This window comes from Erythrolamprus reginae, chromosome 1 (assembly GCF_031021105.1).
Source record: "Erythrolamprus reginae isolate rEryReg1 chromosome 1, rEryReg1.hap1, whole genome shotgun sequence".
NCBI lineage: Eukaryota > Metazoa > Chordata > Lepidosauria > Squamata > Dipsadidae > Erythrolamprus > Erythrolamprus reginae.
Window position 1 is genome coordinate 412,248,451 of NC_091950.1, and position 13,341 is coordinate 412,261,791.

Genomic DNA, 13,341 nt, shown 5'->3' on the forward strand with positions numbered 1-13,341 from the left:
TAGCTTGTAGTTTTTAAATTAGATTTGTTTGTACGCATTTTTTTATATTGTATCTTGTGAGCCGCCCCGAGTCTTCGGAGAAGGGCGGCATTCAAACCTAATAAATAATAATAATTAATGTATATTCAGTGCAAATGACAGAGAAGAAAGAATCAACCTAAAATAAAATAATTCACATTTGAAATATAAATATCTTATGGAGAGTCGAATTTGATTCTCAATACAGTTACAATCTGTTCAACCATACCATTTGCTGAGAAGGTTTGAAACAAATATCGGATCACTTCTGTGTTTAATGCCAACATGCAATTACACAGACACAAACAATATTAAGACCTGCAAATGCTATGCAAGAACAAAACAACCAGGTTAGTCTTGAGGCTGACCTGTACAAATATTTTCTAAACACTGACTCATTTATGAAGACTTGTCTATAACCCCTGGAATAAAATGCAGAGGTGGGGGAATTGAAAGAATAAAATATAATTTCTTCAATTTTTAAACATTAGACCTAAAAATACATTTGCATAAATATTAACAAATCAACTTATTGGTGAATAGAACCAATTCAGTTTATACAAAAGTGACTTCAATTAAACACTGCACTAAGCCATAATGAGATTTGATTTTGATTTAACTAAATGTGTAAACCCATTCAATTGCAATTTATGACAAATCATATTAAGTAAACCATGATTTGGCACAAAATGCCAACCCAGATTCTTTGTTTTTCCAAAAAGAGAAAAATACCCTCACATTAATTTGATTAATTTAATATTCTTTATTCATAAACAACAAAATGTTTAAGGCAAATTACAATTAATTCAAATATTCAAATTAATTCAAATATTTAAAAGAACTAACAATTGAGGATTGAAAGTTCCTAGAAATGCCATGGTATTTATGAACTGGGACCTCACTGAATTATTTTAATGGTTAAGTTGCAAGTTCCTCAGGCTATCCATTGATTCCTTCTAAAATGACATGAAATGAAGATTTTTTTTCAACAACTTTATCAATATAGTGAAATAATTAACCTACATGAAGCAAGAAAGAAAAAATCATATAGAATTTCAGTATTATTTAAGCAAAATTTACATATGGACAAGCAATGAGCCGGGGTGGCGCAGCAGGTAGAGTGCTGTACTGCAGGCCACTGAAGCTGACTTGTAGATCTGAAGGTCAGCAGTTCAAATCTCATCATCGGCTCAAGGTTGACTCAGCCTTCCATCCTTCCGAGGTGGGTAAAATGAGGACCCGGATTACGGGGGCAATAGCCTAGCTCTGTTAAAAAAGTGCTATTGCTAACATGTTGTAAGCCGCCCTGAGTCTAAGGAGAAGGGCGGCATAAAAATCGAATAAATAAATAAATAAATAAATAAATAAATTTCAGTTAGATCACATTTACAGGAAATAAGCTTCTGATTTCTCTCTGTACTGAAACCTAAAGAAAGTCGAAACTCATAAGTCATACAAGTAGGGCATTTATTTTGGAATACCAAAATAGCCTCAAAGCAATGTAATAAAAATAATGAGTAATTTTTTAAAAGTTAGGTTCACCGTGTTCACTGGTTTGTCGCATGCTCTGTAAGGAACTGGATTGCTTGCCCTGGGCATTCCCACAATTTCCCTCCAAGCAACAAACAGATCAAGCTGACACAGTCATTCAGGAAATCACCCTGCTTTGGCATTAAATGCTCCAGACAACAAAAGGACTTGCTACATCGTCATACAAACATAAGAATGTTCTACATGCAGACATTTGGCATAGTTATTTCATTTTGAAATGGTACTTTAGAAGCTTGAAGTAGTACTTTATATGGTTGAAAAGTGTGCATTGAGTAATGAAACATAGGTTTTACATGCAGCCATGATCCGTAAAAACATAACTGACATTCTCTGAAAATATCTAAATGTTTTCGTATAACTGTCAGACAATATATTTTCTTCAAAGAGTCTCTGCTTTGTTTTCTGTGCTACAATGTAATTATAATAGTAATACAGGTAATTACTTTTCCACAAAACCATAGTCGCTAGTATTGTTTTCTTTGGTCAATTGATTAACAAAATAACAAAACTGGAAGAGACCTTGGTCTTCTAGACCAGAGGTCCCCAACCGCCGGTCCGCGGACCGGGACCGGGCCGTTGGGGCTTTTCAGCCGGTCCGCGGCGCCAGGGCCCCCTCGGCCTTTCCGCACCACCAGCGGCGCTCCCCCCGCCAGCCAGCCAAGCCCCGCGCCCGCCGGAACCGGCTCCTCGCTCTCCCCCCCGCCGCCCGCCGCGTTTGCAGGAGGTGGGGAGGGTTGGGCGGCCCGCCAAGGCCAGGAGGGACGCCGCTGCCCCCCCCTTCCCTCTCTCCGCCCGCCGCTGCGCCTCCTTGACGCCGAGAGGAAATGCCGGCAAAGGCTTTCCTCAGCGGAGGCCGGCGAAGGTGATATTGAATGTCGGGGGAGAACGGGCGGTTGCACGCGCTCCCTGTCTCCCTGCTAGCCCACTCGGAATATTCAAAATAAGAAAAACCTTTGCCGGCGAAGGCTTTTCTTATTTTGAATATTCCGAGTGGGCTAGCAGGGGGATAGGGAGCGCGTGCAACCGCCCGTTCTCCCCCGACATTCAATATCACCTTCGCCGGCCCCACCTCTCCTGCAAACCCCCTTGCTGAGAGCCCGGGGCGAAAGTGCTCTCGCAAAGGTGAGGCGGGCAGGGCGTGTGCGCGTCATCGCTGAGAAGAACGGAGAGAGAACGAGAGTGAGTGAGAGCAACAGACAGCAAGATAGAGAGAAAGTGAGAAAGAGAGAGTGAGAAAGGGGGGGGAGAGAAAGAGATAACAAGAGAGAGAAAGAGCGTGAGAAAGAAAACAAGAAAGAGTAAGAGAGAGAGAAAGCAAAAGAGACAGAAAGAAAACAAGAGAGAGAAAGTGAGAAGAAGAGAGAGAAAGAGGGGGAGAGAGAGAGAGAAAGAGAGGGGGGGAGAGAGAGAAAGAGAGGGAGAAAGAGAGAGGGAGAGGGGGGAGAGATAGCAAGAGAGGGAGAGAGGGGGGAGAGAAAGAGAGAGGGAGAGAGAGAGAGAGGAGATAAAGGAAGAGGAGAGAGAGAAAGGAAGAGAAAGAAAGAAAGAAAGAGGGATAGAAAGAGAGAGAGTGAGAGAGATGCTCAGTGAGCCTTTCTTTGAAGTTGCCTTTCTTTCTTTCTTTCTCTTTCTTGCTTTCTTTCTTGCTCTTTTTCTTTCTCTCTTTTACCTTCCCTTCCTCTATTTCTTCTTTTCTTTCTCCTTCCTACCTTCTTCCCTTACTCTCCCCTTTCATAAGTTTCCTTGCTTCCTTCCTCTGTTCCTGTCCCTTCCCCCTTTCTTTCTTTCTTTCTTTCTTTCTTTCCTTCCTTTCCTCCCTCCATTTCTTGCTTTCCTTTTCCTTCCTCCCTTCTTTCCTCCCTCATTCCCTTCTTTCACTCCTTCCTCTCTTACTCTCCCCTTTCACACCTTTCCTTGCTTCCTTTGCACCCTTCTTTTGTTCCTGTCCCTTCCCTCTTTCCTTCCTTCCCACCCTCCGTCCATTCATTCACCCATTCCTCTCTTGATCGCCCCTTTTACGGCGCCGCTGACAGCTAGCTCCCCCCCCCCACCGGGCCATGGAAAACTGGTCTAGCTTAAAGCCGGTCCCTGGTGCAAAAAAGGTTGGGGACCTCTGTTCTAGACCAGTGATTTTCAACCTTTTTTGAGCCGCGGCACATTTTTTTACATTTACAAAATCCTGGGGCACACCACCAACCAAAATGACACAAAATGACACCCTAAGACACACTTCTCTCTTTTTCCATCACTGTCTCCTCCCCCGCTGTGTGTGTGTGTGTATACATACACACTCTTGAACTATTTACAAAAACAGGTGAGGGCTGGGGGGGTTTTCTCTCTTATTCTTTGGGTGCTTTTTATCATATGCTTTAAATCAAGAGTCACTTCTCTCTTTCTTTTGTTTCTCTCTCTTTCCTCTCATTCTCTGTCTCAATTATTTTCTCATTTCTTTTTTCCTCCCCCTTTTCCTCCCATTTCTCTCTCTCTCCCTTCCTCTCCTTTTTCTCTCTCTCTTGCTTTCTTTCTCTCTTGCTTTTCTTTCTCTCTTTCGCTCTCCCTTGCTTTCTCTCTTGCTTTTCTCTCTCTCTCTCTCTTGCTTTTCTCTCTCTCTCACTCTCTTGCTTTCTTTCTCCCTCTTTCTCTATCTCTCTCACTCTCTCTCTCTCAGCAAAAAGTTGCAAGACCGGAACCTGAGCTTCCTTCTTCGCGGCACACCTGACCATGTCTCGCGGCACACTAGTGTGCCACGGCACACTGGTTGAAAAACACTGTTCTAGACCAACCCCCCCTCCCCCCACACCACCCACACCACCCCGCTCAATGGTTGTCCAACATGTTCTTTAAAATTTCCTGTGTTGGAGCATTCACAACTTCTGGGGGCAAGTCATTCCACTGATTAATTGTTCTGTCAGGAAATTTCTTCTTAGTTCTAGGTTGCTTCTCTCTTTGGGTACCATAGTTTCCATTCATTGCTTCTTGTCCTGCCCTCAGGTGCTTTGGAAAATAAGTTAGCCCTCTTTCTTTATAGCAGCCCCTGAAATATTGGAACACTGCTGTCATATCACCCCTAGTCATTCTTTTCATTAAACTAGACATATCCAGTTCCAGCAACCATTCTTTATGTGTTTTAGCCTCCAGTCTCCTAATAATTTTTATTGCTCTTCTCTGCACACTTTCTAGAGCCTTATATTCTGGCAATCAAAACTGGATGCAGTATTCCAAGTGTGGCTTTACCAAGGGATTATAAAGTGATACTAACACTTCACATGATCTTGATTCTATCCCTCTGTTAATGCAGCCTAGGACTGTGTTGGCTTTTTGATTCATATAGTACAATCATTCAGCGCCTCTGTTTGTTCCTGGCCAAGTTGAGCCAGCTAGGTTTGTGCCTAAGACTGGACTAAAATTCTTGGTCTCACAGTGTCAAGTCTAGTCCTTAACCACTACTTTACATCAAACTGGCTCTTAGAATCCTGCCTTCAAGTCAGGCTGGAGAATTCTGGAAGTTGAAGTCCACAAGCCTTAAAGTTGTCAAGTTTGGAGACCTCTGGTTTTGACTAACCACTGCCCCCCCCTTTTTTTTTGAGAAAAATGGCCAGCACAAGATCACTCAAATGGCTTTGTGACCAACAAAGATCTAGATCTTACCATTTGGTGATTTCTAGTCTTGATGTTTTAATCCCTACACCAAATTGGCACTTTGCTACTGAAAACCAGGGCGAATAATCTATATTTTTTTAAACCCTAAACTGTAGAAAATTAAAAAATGATTCAGAAGGGAAATCAACAAGCAATGGGCTTTTTAAATCAAGCAGTTCTGGTGTTTTAAAAAAACTTTACCAAAACAATGCTTTCATATAGTATTTCCATAGCATTTTATGCTTGAATAACTGAAATGTGAACACATCCTCCACAAGAATCTTAACAAGGTCAGTGAATAATGGAATCTGCTGTGGAATCAAGTATCTATTGAAAATATTAATCCGAATTAGACAATATATAGAACTCTAAATATTGGTAAATGAAAACCTCAGCCATGTTAAATTGCCAAGATGATGAAAGCTGCATTTCATCAATATGTGGAGGGTCTTAGTTGATTGTCTCTGATAAGACAGATTTCAAAAACTTTTATCTTCACTTACAGGTAATTTAGAAAGTGGGTGTCAAGTAACTTTTCCAGCATTTGGGGGGGTCTCTTTTAACACTTTTTAGAATTATTGCCTTTGAAATGATTCATGTAGTAGAGACCAGTGTTCCCTCTATTTTTTGGGGGGGGGGGAAGTATAGTGTCTGAGCGGCAGTCCCTTCGGAACTGGGCGGCACAGAAAAATAAATAAATAAATAAATAAACAAACAAACAAATAAAAAACCCACCCTGTTTTGCCTCAGAGAATTTCAAAATAAAATACTGTACTGTGTGTCTATAACAGTGAGCTCATAACAGGGCAACTCTATCAATATCAAAATGCCACTTAAATAGTTGAGCTAGTTTCAAACTAGATTTTGATTTTCTTTCTCTCTTCCTTACTCCCATTCTTTTTCTTTCTCTTTTCCTTCCTCTCTTTTTTCTATCTGTTTCTCTCTCTTCCTCTCTCTCTCCTTCCCTCTCACTCTTTCCCTCTCGGCTTCTGGGCAGGTTTGGAAAACTCTGAGATGATGATGATTTTTAAGTGAGCGATTGCTCACTGCTCAGCTTAGAGGGAACTATGGTAGAGACTATCTACAATTCGTTGCAATTTATTGCAGCCAATATAAAATAGCATAAGGAAGCATCAACTAATCTTTTCAGTGCAAAAACAAGGTAGTAAATTTGAGCTAATATACTGTATTTGTGACACCTTAAACAGAGAAGAGGCACAAACTAAACCTAGTCAAAACAAGTTGTTTTTTTCAATTCAGTAGCAGTAGGATGCTCAATCCTTGGAAAACCCATTGATTCAATTATAATGTGTATAACACTTATGCTCGAAGATCATTCTAAAGAACCCATCATTTTACCAGTACTATTGGAGGGAAAAGACAAGCTGGCTTAATTTGATAGCAATGAACATTCTGCTCTGGGGTCAGCTTCAACTGCAACTACATATTATTACCATAGGCATGCTTTATCTTACTATAACACATACGATAAGTTTCAAAACCAAAATCCGGTCTTAAAGAATTGTGTCTCTCAAAAAGTTTAAAGAATGACAAGTTTAAAATTAGAATTTTATTTTTTAACTAGTAGAATAATATGAAAAAGAAAGAATAAGGAATGTAGATACTGCCATTTACTTCACTGAAATAGACTCCTTTTGTCGGACTTAAACACGAATTTTTGTGCATAAAGTATGTACCTCTCTAACAGTAATACAGTAGTCCCTCACCTATCGCTGGTGTTACATTCCAGACCTGGCCGCGATAGGTGAAATCCGCGATGGGGAATTTATCGACTGATAGTACTTATTTAAGTATTTATATTGTAATTGTTTGGTAAGTTTTCATTGTTTTAAGTGTTTATAAACCCTTCCCACACAGTATTTATTTTAGATACAGTATTTAAATACAGTATTTACAATTTTAGATTTATTTTTTTTTTTTTAAAAAACCTGCCGATCGAGTTCGGCGGGCTGTTTAAATCTGCCGATCGGCTTCCTCAGAAACCCGCGATGAAGTGAAGCCGCAGTAGGTGAAGTGCGGTATAGCGAGGGACTACTGTATATGCATATTAAATACTCATTTGCACTTGCTCTGCTGGTATAAGAACATGTAAAGCGGGTCAACTCTAACATATGAATGTTTTACTAAGGATTAAATTTTACCACTAAAAAATCCAGAAGTGTTAGATATTGTGTTTAGTTTTAAACTATGATTTAGAAAGAGAGGTTATGCAAATATTTCCTTGACACTGTTTCAGTATTTTTAATAGAAAAGTAGGATAAAATCTTCTAAATCATTTTTAAAATAAATTGAATTGGAAATATATTAAAGATATTAAATGTCTAATATTAAATACAGTAGTTCTTCTATTTTATTTATTATTTTCCTAAATAACAGACTTAGGAAAGAAATACATTTATTTATTTTTAAAATTAAATTCATGGCTATTCAACTAAACAACATGGTGAAAACAAAACATAACTTTAAAAGTACCACATAATTTAAAAACATATACAGTGATCTCTCGGTTAGCGCGGGGGTTACGTTCCAAGACCTCCCGCGCTAACCGATTTCCGCGTTATACTGGATGCGGAAGTAAAAACCAGCATCTGCGCATGTGCGCCATTTTTTTCATGGCCGCACATGCGCAGATGGTGGAGTTTGCGTGTGGGCGGCGGGGAAGACCAAGGGAAGTTTCCTTCAGCCGCCCAACAGCTGATCTGCTCCGCAGCGCGGAAGCAGCGAGGAGCCGAAGATGGGGTAAAGGCAAAGGGGAAACCCCATCTTCGGCTCCTCGCTGCTGCCGCGCTGCGGAGCGGATCAGGTGTTGGGCGGCTGAAGGAACCTTCCCTTGGTCTTCCTGCCGCCCAGGCAAAGGGGAAACTCCAAGATCGCTTGCCGCTTGCCGCTTTGCAGCTTGGAGCCTTGCTTCGCCTCCTTCGCTGCAATAGGCAAGCGGCAAGCGGCAAGCGATCTTGAGAAAGAGAGAGAAAGGAGGGCGACTTGCCAGTCCACGCCCCCCTGGATGAACAGCCTCGCATGGCCCCAGCGCCGGGCTCCGCTGTTGCCTCTGCCCCCATTCGGCTCTGCAGCTGAGAGGCCTTCCCGGCAGAGCCCTCCCCAACAGCTCCCGCTGCCAGCGCAAAAAAGAAAAGAAAAAGAAATCCCCAAAAGAGGCAGGCACAAAGCGGGGGCACAAGGGGAGCTGCCCGGCAGAGGTTGCTTTTTTTCTTCTCGTGGGCAAGTGGAGGGGGGGAGAGAGAAGGGAGGAAGAGAGTGTGAGAGAGGAAGAAAGAGAGAGAGAAATGATAGAAAAAAGGGGAGAAAAAAGAGAAATGAGAAAATGATTGAAGCATAGTGACAGGAAAGAAAGAGAAAGAGACAGAGAAGTGACTCTTGGTGATAACGTATGACGTCATCGGGTGGGAAAAACCGTGGTATAGCAAAAAAACTGTGAAGTATTTTTTAATTAATATTTTTTGAAAAACCGCGTTGCAGCGTTTCGCACTAATCGAGACCGTGCTAATCGAGGGATCACTGTATTATAAAAACGTACACATTATAGAATATGAAATGGTGATCAGCACCATAATTTTAAAAAAGAACAATAATAAGGGAACTCCACTCAGGTAGCCTCAAACAATTGGGGAAAACTAAGTCTTATCTGCAGAGTTGTGGACTGTTATATACAGGGTGGGGTAGAGATTGTTCCACTCAAAAAGCATATTTCTTAGTGACAAAACATTAAAAAAGGAGACAAGGAACCTTTCGTCTTTGTGAAAACTAGTGGGACAGATGTTCTTGGGCTAAGGTGGTTCCAAGTAACCAAGTCCTAACCCCACGGAGAGGGGCGGCATACAAATGCAATTAATAAATAATAAATAAATAAATAAACTTCTGTAGGGTTTTAAAGGTGACAATCAGCATCTTGAGTTGCACCCAAAGCCTGCTAAAAGTTAGTACGGCTTGTGGAGTAGTGATGTTGCACAGGTGTGACATAATTATCCATGCTGCTGCATTCTGGACCAACTGATGCTTCCAGATGGTCTTCTGGGGCGGCCACACATACTGCATGTTTATTATTTATATATTTATTAGATTTATATACCACCCCTCTCCGGGGACTTGGGGTGGCATATAAGTAGATATAAATGTCCCAACTGGGACATGACTAAGGCATGAGTCTTGACCATGAGCAGGACTTCACATCCCAGGAATCAGCATAACTGGGGAACAAGATGCTATGGCCATTGCTGCCACCTGTTCTTTGAGTCAAGAAAACCCCCAGACTGTGTATTTCAGGTCTGAGTGGCATAGGTCCATTCATCAAGGATCAAATATAAAAATACCATTTGCAATTTTTTTTGCCGTTTCCCACAAATCAAGGGGGAAGCTGGCAAGAAATCACAAAGGTGATCGATCATGTGAGGTCTTTGCTTAATGAACTATGGTGCTGTGCTTAATAATGGTTACTGGGGGTGCCAGAATGGTCATTGTTAGGTGGCACAGTCACAGGATGTCCCACTCTATGACCACATTGCTTAGCAACAATAATTCCAGTCCTATTGCCATTGCTAACTAAGGACTATCCTTATTGGGCTAGATGATGGAAAAGTTTCATTTCTGAAGTTCCTAAAAGTAAATCAAAGCAACTCCTACCAAAGGATTAGCCTTTAACGTACTATTATAAAGTGCACAAAGGCCACAAATTTTAATAGTCAATCCTTTTAAAAAGTTGCTTTCTCCATCAGAAGGAATTCACTAGTGCTATCAGGAGCATCATATTCTCCAAAATATTATCTTCTTAATAAACATTATTAAATATAGCTTTCAAAAGTTTTTTTTAGCATTTTAGAATTGTGAATATCAGCCTGCTTCATTTTAAGAAAAAGATTTCATGGCAAAATTTCTAATCAATGAAACCTCAAGTAAATTGGTGTAGACTTTCGTTAAATTACTATTAATATTCCTATTCTTATACCAATAAAGTTCTCCATTTTTTTAAGATAGACTCCCTGCGGATTTTACTCTGCTAGTCATTGCTGACTATAAGGGGTGATGCTCATCTCCATTTCAAGGTTATTGAGCTGGACTGTCCAAAGACATTTTCATTGTCATCATGAAGTGCTGTTACCTTCCCACCTATTTATCTATTTGCATTTGCATGTTTTCAAACTGCTAGGCGGGCAGGAACTGGGATGAGGACAGGAGCTCACCCCGTTGTGTGGCACTCGGGTCTCAAACCTGGGCTGCTAGCTTTCCAGCCGACAAGCCCAGCACCTTAACCATTGAGTGACTGCACCACCTGTTTTATTTTTAACATAACTTTTATAAATTAGAAAATAGCAAGCTAAAACTACACCTGCCTTTTTGTTTTAGCTTATTCTGAAACACAAATAGTGAAATGTGATCTATACTACTATAAATAACTGGAAATTTTTCATACTGTATACAATATTGCCTCCCTTCTGGTTGAATTGCTAATAGCAAAACCAAGAGAATACTCTAGCAACTCACTCAGTTGACCAGCAAGAGTCAACTGTATGTGAAGAACTGTCAAAACATCATGCTGTAACAGCTTAAGACTGATTCACTACATCAGTGAGCTGGAAAAACAGTGTGCAACAAAAGATCCAATATTAACACCAGCCATTCAACTACAACACAGAAGACTACAATGGAAGTGCCTACACTAATCCTACCCAGGGAGTCTTCAAAATGGGAATCTTTCTTGTTGCTTTTGAGACTGTAAAAAAATGGCAGCAATCTTTTTTTCAATTTTTTTACCTTAGCCTTTTTCAAAGTTCATTGAAACAAACTATACCTTGGCATTTGAACATTTTTAGCGTCCTTAATATAAGCATTTAATATAAACATTTAAACAAAAGCAAACACTCACACCACAGCAGTGTATAATTCTATAATTATCTCAAACTATTGAATAATGTCATACAAATATAAACATTACAAGGCAGTGTAATATTTCAGAACAAGCACTCAATAATTTAGGTTTCTTTTCCTACATGCTCTATCAAAGGATAATGGAAAGTCCACAGGCATTCATATGAGTACTTTCCAATGGATCTTAACAGGCAACTGTTATATACAGCTCTATGATTTCCAATGTTGGAAGCAATATATAGCCATCATGACTTAGTAATCACTGATAACTCCAAATTCATGGAAGATAATATGATTTACAACAGCAAGATTGTTGGTGTTGAATAAGTTGCCCTGAACTTCTGAATGAAAAGCAAGATATACCGCAAGTCTATTCAATAAATAATAAAATTTAAAAGTGTGACTCTCTGAACAATCTAATTTAATTTGAAATTAAATTTAACTAACATAAGATAAAATCACAACAGAGTTCAGGATAGTTTCATATACATTATCTCAGTAAAATCATATTCAACGCCACAAAAACATATTATTTTCTGAAGTAGATTTACCCTGTATTTATGCCACTGTACAAATATTCCAATACTGAAAAAGTAACTTTTTAGAGTTGCTTAATAAAGTGACAATGAGAAATATTATATTTGCCATGATTGAATTTTAAGAAACTTGCTGCACTTTAAAAAAACAAAAACATCAGACTCATTTTACAAGCTTTTAGTCACTTACAAATTACTTCAAAGGTACACCCCACATCTTTGTTAGAGATATAAAACCAATCCTGAGCACAAAGTCCAATTCTCACGGAGGTGGTAAAATGTGCACCAGAGTTTTACCATTCTAGACTGCAATTGAGGACTCATAAGACTGACTGGTAAATGTCACAAAGAACAATCCTGAACCTACTTCCAAATACTGTATGTCATTTCTCTAAATGTAGAGCTAATTCTTTCAGCGTGTAGGCTCTGAGTTTGTTTTTTAAACTGGAGACACAGTATTCTACAAACTAAAAAGAACAGTCTTTGTTTATATGTGACTGTTGACAAAATAAATGTAATAAACCTGGATTACATGGAGCAGAAGAAATGTTCTTTATTTATCTATTTTGATGACCAAAGATCAAGAAAACTAGATCAAATGGTAGAAGAAGCATTAAAATAGGTCCCTCTGATGAAGTAGACATGATGCATGAAAGCACATGTGACAATAAATGTGTTAAGTCTTTAAAAAGCCTATGTTGTCTTTGCTACAATAAGGTTTGCACCGATATCTCTCTAGTAACCTCTCAAAACTTTTATAATTAAAAATGTTGTATTTTCTGAGTAGTAATTCTTAAAATCATATTTTAAATTAACAGCTTTATATATTGTATTTAAGTTTTTAAAAGCTGTTGAATTTGTATACTAATAAATTCATTTCACTAAAGTATTCTCATTATGAATATATAACATATCAATCATTTTAAACTGCTATCTAGCAAGCCAAACCATCAGGATTAAAAATAATGCAAGAATCTTTTTCAACATAGAAAAACTAAAACAGCGAAGACCTAGAAAACTAAAATATGTAAAATTTACCAAAGTTAACTTTCACAGCATTTAGTAAACAGGTATATAGATCTGAGGGCAGCATAAAATAAATCAAGTAAGTATAAATCCTGAAATAAAATGACAATCAATTTTAAATTTATCTCTTAATTTCAGAAGGATTTAAGCAGCATATAGAAAATACATTTTAACAAAATTTTCATTTGTGATGTGGGAAAATTCACAAATTGTAAAGCAAGGCATGTATTTACATTTTTTAAATGATGAAACCTGTTTAAGCAATATATTTGCATATTTTCAGTCACCAATCTAATCTAAAACCAACTGTGCTTTAGCTGTCAAAACCACTCTGTTCCAAAGCACTCAATTACAATACATATTAATCCAGTGAATCACAGCATTAATATATATGCAATGGTTTTAGTTCAGCACTGTCATAGCATGACAGCTAAAGCAAGCAAAGCATTCCTTAAAGGACAAAAGGCAAATTTTGCTGAATCAAGAATTGTTATTCTGGTGGTATCAGAATACAAAATAAAAACGGATAGCTTTTTTGGGATCACTTTAGTGGGCTACTGAAAAGCTCTTCAGCTGTTAATTTCTGACTTTGTTTTAAATAAAAATGAACATTTATTCATGCACATATGGCTTCATGTCTCAATATAGGAAAACAAGTTATAAATATGTA

The 13,341-nt window shown here is 38.8% G+C and overlaps 2 protein-coding genes across 3 annotated transcripts in view; one reads left to right on the plus strand and one right to left on the minus strand.

Annotated features, from left to right (window-relative positions):
* Nucleotides 1-13,341, minus strand: part of NLK (nemo like kinase) — a 152,082-nt gene that overhangs the window by 134,408 nt on the left and 4,333 nt on the right. The window lies entirely within an intron of this gene.
* The window catches only part of LYRM9 (LYR motif containing 9), a 95,131-nt gene continuing 84,459 nt past the window's right edge, over nucleotides 2,670-13,341 (plus strand). Inside the window, exon 1 of the mRNA XM_070735257.1 lies at nucleotides 2,670-2,691. The gene's annotated coding sequence lies outside the window, so the exon portion shown is untranslated. The remainder of the gene's footprint in view (nucleotides 2,692-13,341) is intronic.